The following is a 17,881-nucleotide window of genomic DNA, read 5'->3' as shown; positions in this document are numbered from 1 at the left end:
GGTAAGTCACTTTACCTCTTATGATTTCAGGTTTATGGGTGGTCAAATAAGGGACTACCTCTTGCTTTGCTTACTGCTCAGATATTATTGGAATCAAAAGAAAGAGTTGAATTAAAATACTTTGCAAAATCTATAGACTCCAATTGATAAAACTTTCACGTTTGTGATGAAATTGTCCTTTATTCTATAATAATGGGAGTTGAGTCTTTCCCCATCTATGTATCTAATTTGATTAATATAATTTGCGTATTAAATAACATACTTTTCTCTTATAATTTCACTCAACTTTTTATTAAGTTAAATAAAATTTAATGTTGACATCTGTGACTATTTTCCTGAGTTTTAAAAAGTTTTAGATCAATAAAGATTTACTGTTTTCCTCTAAGACAAGTTTTAGTACCTGAATTTACCTCAGAGGGCACAGAGAGTTGTGACATTTCCCTCTGTACGTACATTTTTAGGGTTGGCCCAAAGTATGAAACATAATTATGGTGCTCTCTTGTCTGATACTAGACAAGTCTGAGGAGGCCTGGAGTACATTCCTTGAGCTCATGAGTAATTATAGTGTTGATGATAATCAGCTACTTTATAAGATCTCAAGCTGCCGGGATTCTGGTTTTTCTGTAATGCATACATGCCCCATGAATTTAATTATCACTGTTTTGGTGCCTGACAAATATGCTTCACTTATAAACCTTATATTTATGTTCAGATAGAACTGGAGTGTGCCTGTTATAACCGCTACACCCCAGACATTCAAGAAAATAGTCCTTCAAATTCAGAATGGCTTTTCAGTTTAATGACCCATGTATTTGATATTATTTTCTTGGTTGGAAAATTATTTCTCAAGTTCTGTTTTCTCCACCTCCTTTCTTCTCCCTTCCTGCCTCTCTCTAAATTTTATAACGCTGTGTTTCCTTTTAAAAGATTAGGTAAGAGGGAACACGTGTGTGAAAGTCGTGGCCAACTCCTATGTGCTGGGGGCTGGTGAGATGAAGGCCAAAGGCCAAATGACTTCAGCACCTGACAAGTGTGTGGATCTCATTATGGCCGTTGAGCCTGGTGGACTTAATAAAAAAGAAAAGTCAGTGGACTTGCAGGAGGCATGGTCAACATTTGGTGAGAAAGCAGGTCTTCAATATAATTGCTAAGGCCTTCAAAATTATTTTTGTCTCACAGTTGAAAATTTCCCGTCTATCCCATATATTTAGTTATTCATAGAGTTTGAAGAAGCCTTTGAGATTATCTTGTCTAATCTCTTCATTATATAAATGAGTAGCATGAGCTCAGGAAGGAGAAAGAGAGTTTCCCAAGGCCTTATCATCAACCAGATTGTGTGACTGTATTCCAATCTTCCTATTTCACACCTGCTGTCCTAGCACCAACCTGCATATGCATATATCCAGTGAGGACTTTTGAACATTTGCTCTGTACTTGGTGGTAAGCTGCTTGGTCTTTAAAGCATAGCGTTGGTCTTCACGGAATTTGTTAGCAAACTGGGGAGTCACACAGACACAAGATCCTCATTATAGTAAATGACAGCTTATAGTTCAGAGGTGATGTGAGTGCAGCAGTGGACCAGTTCTTCAGGATGTCAGAGTGTGCAGAAGCTGGGGAAGGCTGGTTCACTTAGAGGATATGAATGAAAGAGGTAGAACTTAAAGCAGGTTTTGAAGGTGCAGAGGTTTGAAATTCCAGGAAGGGAGTAGGACTTGAGAAAGGCTCAGAAGCCTTAAGGAACAGCATGTGAGGAGGGTTTAGGGTGAAGAAAAGAGCAACATCACAGTCCATGTATGGAAAGTGTGGCGATGGAGTGGCCCATAGGGAAGGGGCACAATGCAGATGGCCTTTAATGCCAGCCTAAGGTGCCTACGTCCTCATGCAGGGGATGGAGCTCTACTGAAGATTTAAAATAGGAGAGTGAGGAGATAAAATAAAGATAACTTGGTTGGAAGAAGGACTGGAGGGAGTTATGATCAGAAACAGAGCACCAGTTGGGACATTTTGAAGAAGAGTCCCAGGATGAGATGATGATGTGGATTGCAGTGCAGCAGGTGTCCAGGGAGCCCCTCAACTCTGCAGGGGCTGCCTGGAAGGGAGTGAAGTCTACATTGCCAACTCCTGGAATGACTAATTTTTTTGCTTTCAAAGATCTTGAGAGGTTTACCCTTGTTGTCCACGTGGCTTCTCCATGAGGGCGAGTGAGAGATGTGATTCTCCACCAGTTAGAGGGGCAAAGCTTGAGGCAAGGAAAAAGAAGTGCTTGCGCCCCCTGCCAACCAGGATGTCTCATGTTTACACCAAAGTGCCCATTGGCTGGGTAGAGTCTGACTCAACCTCTTCCTAACTCCAAGGCTTTGGCTAAGCTACTAACATATTCTGAACCTCAGTATTTTCGTCTGCACTTTACAGGTATAATAATGCTTGCCCTAGCTACTGTGTTGTAAGGATCCAATGAGAACTTAGATGTGAACCATAAATAAACCATCATGATTATTGTGTCACAGAGCTCTTGCTGCTGGGGTGGTGGAATATCTGATTCAGGGAATAACCACATAAGAGTAAGGACAGATTTTCTTCTAAGAAAGATACCTTAGAATACCAGGAAGGGAGCAGGGCTTAAGGGTTGCCCCATAGGGTAGGAGAACAGAGCAGATGTCTTGTGCCTTTCCATTGGGAGTATTCTTTGACATTGGATTTTCACTTTTTTGTTTTGTTTTGTCTTCCATTTAAGAAGACATGGAAATCAAAGTAGTTTGAGGATTCTGTTCAGACTGATTACTGTGAGCCATCCTAAACCAGAACCGATCAGACTGCTGCTAGAGACTTTACAACTTGGGTGGTCCCATTCAAAGCTGAAAAATCAGCAAAAGGGCAGAAGATGGGGTGAGGGTTGTCAGATACTTATCCCTGGATGAAAGGGTGAGGTTTTAAAACTGTATTTTTAATATACGTTCTAAACTTGATGACAACTCTGGCTTAAGCCATGGCCATTTCTAAAGTTCTCTGAGCAGCGTTTCCCTTGGAGATTGGCTTGATTATTGGTTTAGGTCTTGACTCCTTTCTAAATGTATATAATCAGTTCATCCAGAACTCCATAAAATCCCTCTTCCCAAAGGAAGAAGTCTTTGCTGGAAGCTGTATTGGACTGGAGTGAGAGACAGACTGGGAACTCTGTGTCAGGGAACTTCCAGCCTAATTGGACAAAGGAAAACATTTGGAACATGCTTATGAGCACCAACAGGTCTAAAGGGTGAGAGACAAAAATGTGTGTGGAAGGGACATTTATTGAGTGCTTGCTATGTGCCAGAACTTACTTTTAAATTTGGGACAGAGGAGGCTAGGGACAGAAGACCAGTTAGGAAACAACAGTAGAAGTCCCTTGAATTAAGGCAGGGGCAGTAGGGAGTGATACAATTTGGGAAATAGTTTATTGCAAAAGTGAAAAGAAGTGACCCTTCAGAAAATGGTGCCCATAGCTTTTGGTCCTCATGAACCCAGCATCTGGTGCTTATGAAATGCTCAAGTTTGTTGTCCTGGAATTCTTGTTGATTAATTGCTTGGTTCACTATACATTCTAAGGAAAAATTTCACTGTTTATTCTATTCAGAAATCTGGAGCAAAATGTAGCCACAAGGATGTTTATCACAATATGATTTTTAATTGAAGTATGGGAAAAATATGTCAAAATAGGGGATGGCTCTTATGTTGGATGGAATGTTTGCAATTATTAAGAATTATTTTTTCAATGGGTATTTCATTACGGTAAATTCTCTTGACATAATGTTAAGTGTAAAAATAATACAAACTAGGCTGTGTGTGTTGGCTCCTGCATGTAACCTCAGGACTTTGAAAGGCCGAGGAGTGTGGATCACTTGAGGTCAGGAGTTCAAGACCAACCTGGCAACAGGATGGAACCTCGTCTCTAGGAAAAAATACAAAAATTAGCTGGACATGGGACACATGCCTATAATCCTAGCTACTCAGGAGGCTGAGGCAGGAGAATCGCTTGAGCATGGGAGGTGGAAGTTGCAGTGAGCCATAATTGTGCCTCTACATTCCAGCCGGGGCAATAGAGTGAGTGAGACTCCATTTCTAAATAAATACATAATAATGCAATTACATATAAATGGTATTCTCCTGATTCATACCATTAAATGCTTTTTAATATTCTGTGTTAAAAAATATACACAGACAATAAATAAGAAAATACATCAGCATGTTAATCATAATTATCTTGAGCTTTAAGAGTACAACCATCATTTATTTTCTTCTTTCAACATTTTTATATTTTCCTAATCTTATACTATAGAGAGGTAAAACTTTTCAAATCAGAAGAATAAAATTATTGTGAAATACAAAAAAAAAAATAAGTCCCAAGAGGAAACCACTTAAAGGTTCAGAAGATTATGCTCAAGTGTTAGTATTGCTTATGATGTAGTCAAATCACTTAACCTCTATGGTCCACAGTTTCCTCATCTGTAAAATGGCCTTGATAACATCTGCTTGTGAATTATCAGGCTACTGTAAATGTCAAACAAAATAAGGGATGTGAAAATGCTGTGTTACTAATAAGTTGCTTCAGGAATGTGCAAGATCCTGGTTGTTACTATATTTGCTCCCCTTAATGGGATACAAAAGTGGATGCTAGAGGTTCCCCCAGGTAGGTGTGGGCAGCTGGCAACCTAATCTGGAGGAGGAGAGAAGGAGCTTCTCCCAGCTTAAAGCTATTTTGTTTGAATGGGGACAACCAAGTCTGGCCAAAGAAAATTTCATTGTGCTGAAGAGAAAAGGAATAAAGCTATTCTGGGAAAGATCAAGAAGTTGGAGTAAGAGAGCCCCAGAAAGTGTAAACCTGCTGGGATTACACTTCCCATTTTCAGTCTATCTATAAGACTGAGTTCTTCTTCCAGCACTGTGACTTCAGTCTTCAATAACCTTGAACCAACCCTGACTCCCTCTGGACCCCTGGTTCCTGTGGAGCCAATGAAGGCTTTTAAGGGTTGGTCTCTAAACTGTTTTTCTTCAACACCTGTTCTCATATTCTATGGGTTCTTTAATCAGCATTATAATAAAGAATCAATGCGAACTATTCAAATGAAAGAAGATGAAGGATATGAAGAGAACTCACACAAAAAGGAGTGGGGTGGGAGGAGAGTGGGCAAGCCAAGGGATGTATATTACAACCAACAAACATATTTTCTGCCTGTATTAAATGAAGGTGCTGATGATTCATGCTGAGGGTTCAAAAACATTGCTCATAGTTCTTGCCTGCCTCGGAAGACATGAGAAAGACATGCTCGATTTCTGATTGGCAAGAATGCATCCAGGGAGTGAGCGCCCATGAGATCTGAGCAGGCAGGTGAGGGCTGGACTGATTAGGGAAGGTCTTAGACGTCAGGGAGCTGGGTAAGGTCTCTCAAGCTGGAGAGAGCAGGAAGCACAGGAATGAAAATATGTTTAGGGAACAAGAAGTAGACAACTTCCTTCAGTTGGGAAGTTTCTCATTATCTTAAGAAATCACTTAAATCAATTTCTGTTTCTTCAGTTGTGCAAATGAGGCTAATACTACTTCTTAGGCTGTTGGGCTGATTAAATGAGGGAAAAGATAAAGTTACAGGAATGTAGTAACTAGTGAAAAAAATATTAATTTCTTTTCCTCTTTTTTTTTCCTCTTTTTTTTTCTCTACTAGGTAGATGATGTCTAGTCTGCAACTAGACATGATTGCAAATTGGTGACCCATGAGCCAGACTTAGTCTGTAGATATGTTTTGTTTAGATCACAGAATTCCGGCTTACACTATGTTTTAAAAACATTTTGAATTACTTGGCGACACTTGAAAATTAGGAGATTTCACATAAACATCCAGGTTTCTGGCTTCTCTTGAAAAATCAGATATAGCCACTGGGGGCCTATGTTACCACTTGGCACCTTCTGGCTGGCGCTGAGTCAGGGCTGCTGCTGTGGGTGGGACCTGCATTCCCTACTTCTCCACAGTCCCCACAATTCCCTACTGAGCCCCTGCACTGAGGCAAGTGTCAGTTGCAATTTATCATTGTTTGAACTATTTTGTTTTTATTCTTAAATTGAGTTAAAAGTTGAGTGAAATTTCTTTTTATAGCAAAAGCAGAAAAATGAAAGGTTGGCCAAGAATGTCATAAGTTTCCAAAACAAAGAGAAAAGGAAAGGAAGAGGGCATATTTCTTTGGGGAAGTGAAGAGAATTCCTGTATATTTCATATCCAGGCAACGCATGACTATATCAAAAGAATACACTTGGCTTACTTCACTTGTTTATGTTTCCTGCCTAGCCTTAGTAGTCATTTGACTTTATTGTTGTCAGCCTACACTACTTGCTCTTATCAGTATAGGCTTGTGGAAAGTATCAACCCCTCTCTATAATTTTCTCCCAGCCATGAAAAGGAAATTCAGGCAGAACTGAAGGGAACCATACAGACACCAATGGTGGTTGACATGAAGTCCATCGAGTTGGCTACTGAACAAGGCAAGAGGCCTTGATGAATCTATATTAATTTTCTATGCAAGCATATACTCTGGGCCTTGAGATAATTAGTCCTTCAAGAGCTTTCTGGTAACCATGCCCGAAGACCACAGGTAAATAAGCAGTCAAAGTGATAGTCACTGGAACTAAGGAAAAGTATGGTTTAGAAAGGCACTGGCCAGCAGAAATATAGTGTGAGCCACATGTAATTTGTATTTTTCTGGCAGCTACATTGTAAAACGTTTTTTAAAACCAATGAATTTAATTTTAATATTTTATTTTACCTAATATACCTGAAATACTGTCATTTTAACATTTTAATATGTAATCAATATAAGAAATAAATGAGGTAGCAGTACATTCTTTTTGTTCTGAAGTAGGTCTTTGGCATTTGGTGTGTATTTCACATTTATAGCACATTCCAGTTTAGGCTGGCCATGTTTCAAGTGTGCAGTAGTCCCTGGTGGCTAGTGGCCACCTGATTGGACAGTGCGGATTTCAAAGATAGATGGCAGCGTCAGCATTATGGAAACTTTATTGGCGTCTAGTCTTTGCTGATAGCTGGCTCTGATTGGTCAGGCCTTGATTTCCCCCCTCTCAGTTACCCTAGAGCTGTATATTAGTCAGTGACCACCGGCTTAAGAGAGGTCTTACATTATTGTCTGTAAGATGAACCTACAGCTTTCTTCCTGACTTTAACAGTGAACAACTTGAAGGTAACCCCATATTTTTTTTCCCTTTCTTATAAACTCTACTGGATGCAGGATGTATGGGACACCATATAGCAGGTGCTTACTATATTTTTCTTGACTGACTATGCTTTTCTTAGTAGAAAATTCACAAAGTTGAGGTTTCTGTTTTGATGCATGATATTGGCTTTTACTCCTCCAAGATCAATATCCAATTGAATCTGACTTTGAATATCAACAGACATTCATTCATTGGCTCACAGGTTCATTAACCACATGTCAGGCATATTGTTAGGTACCAGGAATTCCACAGATCACAAAAGCATATTTATTACTCAGTAAGTGTTACTTGATATATAAAAAAAAAAAATGCTGTTCAGTATGACAGATCCAGTAATAAACGTAGGGTGAGAAAGAGTGAAACAGTGAGGGAACAAATGGAGAAGTGGCCCGTTTGTGTAGAGGTTAGGGAAGGCTTCACAGAGGAGGTGATGTTTGAGCAGGGCCCTGAGGAATGAGTATTCAGCAGGCAGGAAGAAGGGCATGAACTTACACTTGTGTGGTCAGCACATGCAAAACTCTGGAAGAGGGCCCCAAGTAAGGGCTGATGGCCAAAGCAGATGGCCCAGCTGTGTCTTTTCACTGTGGGTTCATAGGTGAGCCTGCAGTCCCCTAAGTTTGATATTCGCTTAGACTTCTGTTTTATCCTGACTTTATCAAGATGCTGCAAGGTGTAAAATGCTTAACTCTATGACCAACTTCAGAAGGCTTCTATTTCCTTGGCTACCTCACAAAAATTTAGACAACTTTACTTGTTTTTACACAAGGACCTTTTGGACCCCATCTAAAAGCCATTTCTGTAAAAGTATCTTAAATGGACTTCTGAAGAACCTTCAAAATTAACTACCATTAAACCGTAACCAAAATGTACATGTGGATTTGAGATGTGTCAACATGTGTTTTGCATCTTTCACTTGTGAAATTTATGTATCTTTCATGGCCTTTGGACAGACCCCATGTGTTTCACATATGGCTGGTACATTTCTTATTAGGAATGGTATAAAGAGGGTCAGGAGAATCAGACTACTGTGTTGGTAAACATAAGGTTTGAGATCCACTGATAAAAAATGGCTTTCAAAACACTCACTTTAATGGGAAGAACATTTATCTTGAGAACATAGAATTTTATGGCTGGAAGGGATCTTAGAGAGAACCTGGTTCAACCCAGTCATTTTACACATAGATATGGAGACTGTGAGGGGTTAAGTGACTCACACAGTTCCCAGATATTAGTGGTAGAACAAGGATGATTTCCAGCCCAGTGCTTTTTTCTGTTTTTTTTTTTTTTTTTTTTTTTTCACCCTGCTTTGCTCATGATTCTCATTAGAAGAGCATTATCATTTTCCAGTTTAAAATGATTTCTGGATAGCAGTTCTGGAAAGTTCTCCAGATTCCAACTATGAAGACATAAGATGAAAATTTGTGGGAATAGAGGCATGCATTTTTGACTCAGAATTGTAGCCCCAGGGTCTAGCACAGTGCTTGGCTCATTATTCAGAGAATGAATGGACCACAACGCAAAGATGACAGCCAATGTACTATCAGAATCTGTGAGAGTACCCACAAATATTACAAGACCTATAAAACTAAAATGAGAACTGCAGTTGGGGGCCAACATAGGGCTTGCCAATGAAAACAAAGGAACCCTGATCTCCTGTAGAATATGTTTCTACCCAGGGTGATATTCAAAATATTTAATGACAATAACCACACAGTCACCAGCCCTCAAAGTAGAGGCTGCTGTGAACAATCAGAACTGGAACCCACCGCCTAAACACCAGCCCTATCTCTTCTCCTGTTTGACTGTTCTTTGAGATGTCAGAATGTGGTTTTCCTTCTCTCCTACCCAATAATTCTCCTTTCCATGTCTCCTGAGAGAATAAAACTCCAATAAAACTTCAGAGAAGGAAGGAAATATGGATAAGGGATGTTTATATTATTACATGGAAGAAGTAATTTCAGAGACTAAAGCTCTGCAGGTAGGAAGAACTAGTAGCATTGCATGCTGGACTTAATTTGGGCATGCTTCATTATTTCAGAGTCTTTATAAGCCAGGAAATAGAAAAATGGCATTTCTGCAGTATGGCTATACTAGGCGAGCATCTGCTATACCCATGGAGCTCTGGATAGCTGTGCATATTTTCCTGCCTTCTTACTATTTAAAAATACCTGGGAAGGGGTTTTATCAAAATCAAGGTTTTCAGCAAGTGAGGTGAAGGGAATTACACACACCACACCTGCTAGCAAACACTAAGTCTGGATGCATCTCTTTTAATTTTAAGACTGGAGAACAGGAAAAACCCAACATGGAACATATTAAAAGAGTGCATAACAAGTGATGTGGAATAAAACATTGAGAAACTTCTGGAAATCCTCTGAAGGATGCATGAAGTTTTGGCTTCCGTGAAACAGGAACAAAAATTATGAGGAGGAAATAGCCTGAAATGGTAATAATGAGAATGCAAAAGAAATTAAACGTACAGTTGAAGAATTTAATCCTCAATGAAGACAGAAAATATCAAAACTGACAATGCAGAAGACTGAAGCAATGATATTGATGACAACTTGGCTTTAGCCCAGTGAAACTGATTTTGGACTTCTGACCTCCACAACTACAAAATAGCAAACTTGTATGTAGTTATTAAAAATTGAGGTAAAATTCACATAACAGTTAATGGTTTCAGAGTATAATTAAGTGGCATTTAGTGTATTCACAATATCATCTCCAGTTTCAAAACTTTTTCATCACTCCAGAGGAAAATCCCTTGCCCATAAAATAACTTTCCCATCTTACTGTCTTCTACCCCTTGCATCCCCTAGCAACCACTAATCTGCTTTCTCTGCATAAATTTGTCTATTCTGGAATGTTTCATATAAAAGTATTGCTAACGCTATGTGGCCTTTTGTGTCTGGCTTCTTTCACTTAACATAAGGTTTCTGAGGCTTATCTATGTTATACCATGTGTCAGTACTTTCTTTCTTTTCATAGTTGAATAATATTCCATTATATGTTTATACAAAAATTTGTTTATCCATTCATCCATTGATAGATATTGGAGTTGTTTCCATCTTTTGGCTCTTACGAATAACACTGCCATAAACATTCATGTAGAAGTTTTCCTGTGAACGTATTTTTATTTCTCTTGGACACATACTCTAGGAGTAGAATTGCTGGAGCATACAATAACTATGATCCATATGCTTATGGTTAACTATCTGTTTACTTTTGAGGAACTGCCAAGTTGTATTCCATAGTGGCGGCATTATTTTACATTCGGCCAGCAATGTACAAGAGTTCAAATTTCTCCACATCTTTGCCAACACATGCTATTTTTTTTTTTTCAGTTTTTTGGATTATAGCCATCTTAGTAAAAGTGAAGTGATAAATTATTGTGGTTTTGATTTGCATTTCCTTAATGACCAATAATGTTGAAAATGTTGAACATCTTTGTGTGTGCTTGTTGGCCATTTGAAGCAATGTCTATTCAAATTCTGTTCATTTTAAGTTGGGTTGTTTATCTTTTTGTTGGTGCATTGTAAGAGTTCTTTATGTAATTTGGATATTAACCCCTTATCAGATACGTGATTTGCAAATATTTTCTCTTAATCTGTAGTTTGCCTTTCAGTCTGTTAATTGTGTCCTTTGATGTACAATTTTTTTCATTTCTGTGATGTCCAATTTATCTACTTTTTTCTTTCATTGCTTGTGCTTTGGGTATAAAAATCTAAGAATCCATTGCCAAATTTGAAGCCATAAAGATTTATTTCTATGTTTTATTCTAATAATTGTATAGTTTTAACTCATATTTTTATACTTCAGGGACAACAGGACTCACTGGTGAAAGCTTTGAAGTAAACCTTGCTTCCAGGGTCAGGAACAAAGTTTAGGCTGTCTCTGACAGTTCTTCCTTAAGTTAAGATGTTATCTTTCTTAGGAAGGACATGAACAAGGCTGGGCTGTTTCAGGTAGTTCCTGCTTCTCTCAGGATATTGCCAATTCTAGCACATTCTACATTTATTCTGAGAACTACATACATGAGGGAAATAAGGGGGAAAACCAGGTTGGCTATCTGGGGACTATCTAGAGTTAATTTTTGTATATGGAGCAGGAGGGGTCCAGTGGCATTCTTTGGCATGGCATTATCTAGTTACCCCATCACCAGTTGAAGAGATTATTCTATTCATGAATAGTCTTGGTGCCCTGGTAAAATTATCAACCAGCCATAGCTGTTTGGTTTATTTCTGAACGTTAATTCTATTTCATTGGTCTATATGTCTAGCCTTATGCTAATATCACATGGTTTTAGTCACTGTATTTTGTTAGTAAGTTTTGAAATCAAGAAGTGTGATTCCTCCAACTTTGTTTTTCTTTTTTAATATTGTTTTGATTATTCAGGATTCCTTGCAATTCCTTATAAATTTGAAAATTAACTTTTTTATTTTTGCAAAAATGGCCTTTGGAATTTTGATGGGGTTGCATCAATCTGCAAATATGGTTATTTTATCATTATCAAGTCTTCCATGAAATTCATATACATTTCCATTTATTTAGGTCTTTTAAAATTTCTTTCAGAAGTGATTTGTAGTTTTTAATTTATAAGTCTTTTACCTTCTTGGTTAAATTTATTCCTAGGTATATTATTCTTTTGGATGCTATTGTAAAGGGAATTATTTTCTTAATTTTCTTTTTGGATCATTCATTGCTAATGTATAGAAAAACAACTGATTCTTGCAGCCTTGCTGATTTTGTTGATTACCTCTAGTATTTTGTGTGTACATGTCTTCTTTTGGATTTTTTATATGTAGAATCATGTCATCTACAGGTAGAGATCATTTTGCTTCTTTCTTTCAAATTTGGATTCCTTTTATTTCTTTTTCCTGCCTAATTGCTCTGGCTAGAGCTTCTAGTAAAATGACGAATAGCAGTGGTGAGAATGAGCATCCTTGTCTTATTTCTGATCTTAGGGTAAACACTTCAGTCTTTCACTATTAAGCATGATGTTTGTTGTGGGGTTTTGATATATGCCCTTTATCAAATGGAAGAAATTCCTTCCCATTGCTAGTTTGTGGAAACATTTTTAAAAATCACAAAATGGTGTTCAGTTTTGTGAAATTTTTTTTCTGCATCTACTGAGATGATTATGTTTTTTCCCTTTAGTCTAACATGTTGTGTTACATTTATTAATTTTTTATTTATTAAAAAATATGTTTTTTAAGTTTTTTAGCAATAGGGTGTCATTCGTCACCCAGGCTAGAGTGTAGTGGCCTGACCATAACTCACTGCAGCCTTAAACTCCCTAACTCAAGTGATCCTTCCACTTTAGGCTTCTAAGTATCTGGAACTACAGGTACTGCCACCATACCTAATTTTAAAAAAAGATTTTTTGGAGACAGGGTCTTGCTATGTTGCCCAGGCTGTTCTCAAACTGGAGGCCAGCTTCAAGCAATCCTCCTGCCTCAGCCTCCTAAGTAGCTGGGATTATAGGAGCACATCATCACACCTGGCTTGATTAACCTGTCCTTATGTTGAACGTACCTCATATTCCTGGAGTAAGTCCTATTTGGTCATATGTATAATCCTTTTAATGAGCTGTTCAATTAATTTGCTAATATTTTCTTAAGTCCTAGATTTTTCATTTAGGGGAGGTTTTAAATGCTAATTTTGATTACTCATTCAATGTCTTTGCTTATCATAGGTGCTTTGAGATTTTCTATTTCTTCTTGCATCTGTATTGGTAATTTGTGTGTTTCTAGGAACTTGTTATTTCCTCTAGTTTATGTAATTTTTTGGTCCCTAATTGTTTATAATATTCTAATTCTTTTAGTTTCTGTAAGGTTAGTAGTAATATCCTCACTCTGATTTTTGATTTTAGTTATTTATGTCTTCTTTTTTTTCTCAATCTAGCTAAAAGTTTGCCAAATTTTTATCTTTTCAAAGAACCAGCTTTTTTTATTTTTTAAAATTCTCTCTATTATTTGCCTTTTCTCCATTTCATTTATATATGCTCTAATATTTATTATTTTCATCCTTCTGCTGGCTTGGGATTTAACTTTTTCTTCTTCTTTCTAATATTTCAGGTGTAAAGTTAGGTTGCTGATTTGAGATCTTTCTTTTTTAATGTGGGCATTTACAGCTATAAATTTCCCTCTGAGCACTGTTTTTGCTGCATCTCACATATTTTCGTATGTTGCACTTTCATTTTTATTCATCTCAAAGAATCTTTTAATTTTCCTAGTATTTCCTGTTTGACTCATTTGTTGTTTGAGTATAGTTTAATTTTCACATGCTTGTGGAATTTTCCAGTTTTTCTTCTGTTATTGATTTCTGGCTTCATTCTATTGTGGTCAGAGAAAATACTTTTATGATTGTCTTTTAAATTAATTGAGAATTGTTTTATGGCTTAACATACAGTTTATCCTGGAGAATGTTCCATGTGCACTGCAAAAGAATGTGTTTTCTGCTGTTGTTGGGAGAGTGCTCTGTATATGTGTTAGATATAGTCAGTTTATAATGTCTTAAGTCCTCCATTTCTTTTTTGATCATTTGTCTAGATGTTCTGTCCATTATTGAAGTATTAAAGTCTTTAAAATCCTATTGGAAGAAAAAGAGGAATTACAACCCAAAAGCACAATAATACTAGCTTTATTATCTATGTATTTCTCTTTATCAGATCGTTATTTCTTTATGACATTGAGTTACTTTAGCGTCCTTTCATTTCAACCTGTACGACGACTTCTAGCTTTTCTTATAGAACAGGCTTACTAGCAATAAACATCTTTAGTTTTGTTTATCTGTCTTAATGTCTCCTTTTAAAAATTTTCTAAAATTGACAGGAATTATTTATATTTTATATACACGATGTTTCAAAAGTATATACCTGTGTAATACCTAAATAAAACTAATTAATACATGCATTAGTTTACATACTTATCTTTTTTGTAATGAAAACACTTAAAATTACTTTAAGTGATTTCAAGAATACAATACATTGTTATTATCAATAATCACTATGTTGTACAATAGATCTCTTCAACTTGTTTCTCCTCTCTTTCATTTTTGAAGGATAGTTTTGTCAGAATTCTTTGTTGACAGTATTTTTTTCTTATAGCACTTTAAGTATATCATCCCATTTCTTTCTAGCCTCCATGATTTCTGACAATAAATTTCACTGTTAATCTTATTGAAAATTATTTGAACAATATGAATCTCTTCTCTCTTGTGCCTTTCAAGATTTTCTCTTTGTCTTTGTCTTTTGACAGTTTATTACAATGTGTATTGGTGTCACTCTCTTTGGGTTTATTCTACTTAGAGTTGTTGAAGTTCTCTGAAATGTATATTCATGTCTCCCATGAATTTGGAAAGTTTTCAGCCATTATTTCTTTAAATATCTTATCATTTCCTTTCTCTATCCCTTCTCCTTCTGGGAGTCTCAAAACCCACATATTAGTGTACTTGATGGGTCTCATAGGCTTTATTTTCTTCATTCTTTTTTCTTTCTACTTCACATATCAGACAGTTTTAACCACCCTATATTCAATTTTGTTGATTCTTCTGTTTGCTCAAATCTGTTGTTGATCCTCTGTAACAGTTTTTTATTTCAACTACTGTACTTTTACACTTAGGAATTTCTATTTGACTTTTTAAATAGAAATTTCCCACTTGTTCATATCTTGTTTTTCTAATTTTTTTTAATTCTTGTCCATGTTTTTTTTCCCCAATTCTTTCAGCATATTTAACACAATTAATTTAAAGTCTTTGTCTAGCATATTTACTGTCTGGGCTTCCCCTGGGATATCTTCTGTTGGTTCCTTTTTCTTATTTCTTTGTATGTTTTGAATTTTTTGCTGAGAACTGGACATTTTGAATATTGTAATGTGGTAACTCTGGAAATAAGACCCTCCTTTCCAGAGATTGCTGATGTTGCTTGTTAGGGAGTACAATTGCACATGTGTTTAGTGACTTTTCCAAACCATTTTTGAAAAGACAATATTTCCTGTCACGTGTGGTCACTGAAGCCTCTTTTCCATGACCTCTGCAGTCAGCCAGTGACATGATCTAATAAGAAAAGAGAAAATAAATTTAAAACATGTTCTGTATTTTAAAATTCTTGAATAGACACTGACCAGGAAGCTGCTCAGCCCATGGGGGTTGGAATAATGGCCGATTACTGTACCAGTTCCTCAGCGAGCCATCAGGCAGATTGAAACCCACAACACTGCTTCTTAGAGATCAAGGTTTTTATCGCTCAACTTGGCATCAATAAGCTGCGCTAGAGATGCCAGCCACCATCCTCATATCTCATTGTGCTTTGGCCTGATTGTCTTTCTTCTTCTTTTTCTAAATTATGCCAGGCTGTCACTTACTCCTCTGTCCTGGAAGTTCTTCCCCAGATCTACACATGACTGGCCCTTTTTGAGAATTCAACTGACTGCTCAAATACTATCTTCTCAAAGAGGTTTTCCCAATTATCCAAGGTAATGACATTCTAGTTCTTTTATTCCATTATTCTGGGATTTTTTGTTGTGGTGGTGGTGGTGGTTGTTCCTTCACTGCAGTAATCATTAGCTGGATTATTTTGTTAATTTAATGCTTATTACAAATATATTGTCCATCTTCTCCAAGAGAATTTAAACTCCGTGAAGTCAGGATTTTGTCAATCTTGTTAACTGTTTTATCCCTAGCACCTGGTCTATAGTATACTTTCAGTGTATATTTATTGAATAAATAAATGAATTAATGCAATCAGGTTTAAGTAGCTTTTCTAAATCTCCTTGCAAAACTGACAGAAAATGTCAAGAATGATTGTGTCTAAACTCAAGACTACATAAAAGATTGGAAAGCGGAAGTGGGGCACACATTCAAGGCAGTAAATACATATTTTGTTTTTTCTGAATCAGGGACTCAAAGGAGTAAAAATATTAATACAGATGCTTGACTGTTTTTACTGAAAACACTAAAGTGTATGTTTGACTTATGATATTTTCAACTTGCAATGGGTTTATACTGACCTAACCTCATCATAAAAAAGGAGCGTGCCGAATGCTATATTTTAATAACTTTCAACATCAACTACTAATTGGTTTATTTTAGTTTTTATTATGTAGTTATGGTATTATTGCGTTATTTAAAACCAAGCTAAAGTGATATAGCTTTCACACCATTGTAAAATTGAAAAATTGTAAGTTGAAGCTTTGTAAGTCAGGGACTATCTAAAATTAGAAACACATATGGTGAAAAAATCATCTGAAAAACAGTTAAAGGTAACCATTGATATAAATAAAAATAGCATGTATACCATTTATGATATACTAATGACATATTATATAATCCTAATAACAAAAAGGTTTTTAAAAAAAGTTAAAATATATAATCCTAATAAAAAAAGGGAAAGAGTAAAGGGAATGCATAAGCAGAAGCTGAAATGTCTGTAACGGCAGATGACAAAGCAAATCATTTTGACTATAAAAATAAATGACCTACCTTTTATTAAAAATAAAATATCACAAATAAAATTTAAAAAGGGAAAAGATTTACCAGGGAAATGTAAACCAAAGGAAATCAGGGTGGCAATATAAATTTTACACAATGTAGACTGCAGGGCAAATTGTGTTACATGTGATATAAAGAGTCCTTTTATAGTGCTAGAAGGTGAAATTTACAATGAAAATATAAAAGTAATGTATACCAGTATATACCACATGACTGTCATGAACTATAAAAAGCAAAAATGGGAGATATAGTAGAGGAACACAAGTTTCTAACTGTGAGAAATGCTGCTTCTAGTATTCAGGAGTTACTCTGTAGTACAAATAAATATATTAAGAGTCTTTACAATTTAAAAGACCACATTAATTTGTATAATAAATGCTTTTATACCTTACCAGTAGATTGCATCTTCTTTTTAAACGTGTATAAAACACATCAAATTGATCATACAATAGGCCCTTCAAAACAAAATAAATTAAAACCTTCTCAAAGGCAAAATTTTGTAGCTACAGCGTAGAAAACTAAAAGGTAAGAGGAATGGGGAACACACAGAGAATGAAATATGCAACTAAAACCCTAAGTTAGCAGCTAAAAAAACCCCACACATCTAAATAATTATTTATTCAAAAAGGAAATCAAAGCATGAACAATCTTTTTAGAAAATAATAAATATGAGAATATTGCATTTCAAAACGAATATAACATGACCAGTTTTCTTTATAATGATGAAAGGTGAAATCTACAATGAAAGTATAAAGTATGTACCAGATTATGAATGACATGACTGTCATTCATGGCCTTAAATAACATAATAATAACGTAATTACATAATAAAACTAAGCTAAATCAATCAGTAGTCAATGTCAAAAGTTATTAAGATCTAACAAGTAAAACAGCACAGGAAAGAAAGACTATAGGATTAAGAATGAATAAAAAACACAGAAAGTAAATATAATAGCTTGTGCTTTACAAAGAAGACAAGTTTTTCATAAATATAAATAATACAAATAAAATAAAGGAAAAGAAAGGTGATAAATCAAAGGATACATACTTTTTAAAAAGATTAAGCAAATATGTTTATATTTCTTTGTCAACAAAATCTCAAAGAAAATGATAATTTTTTTCAGAAAATATAAAAGGCCA

The sequence above is a fragment of the Rhinopithecus bieti genome, unplaced genomic scaffold (genome assembly GCF_001698545.2).
Source record: "Rhinopithecus bieti isolate Rb0 unplaced genomic scaffold, ASM169854v2 scaffold_31064, whole genome shotgun sequence".
Classification (NCBI taxonomy): Eukaryota; Metazoa; Chordata; class Mammalia; order Primates; family Cercopithecidae; genus Rhinopithecus; species Rhinopithecus bieti.
Note: the sequence above shows the minus strand (reverse complement) of the source record.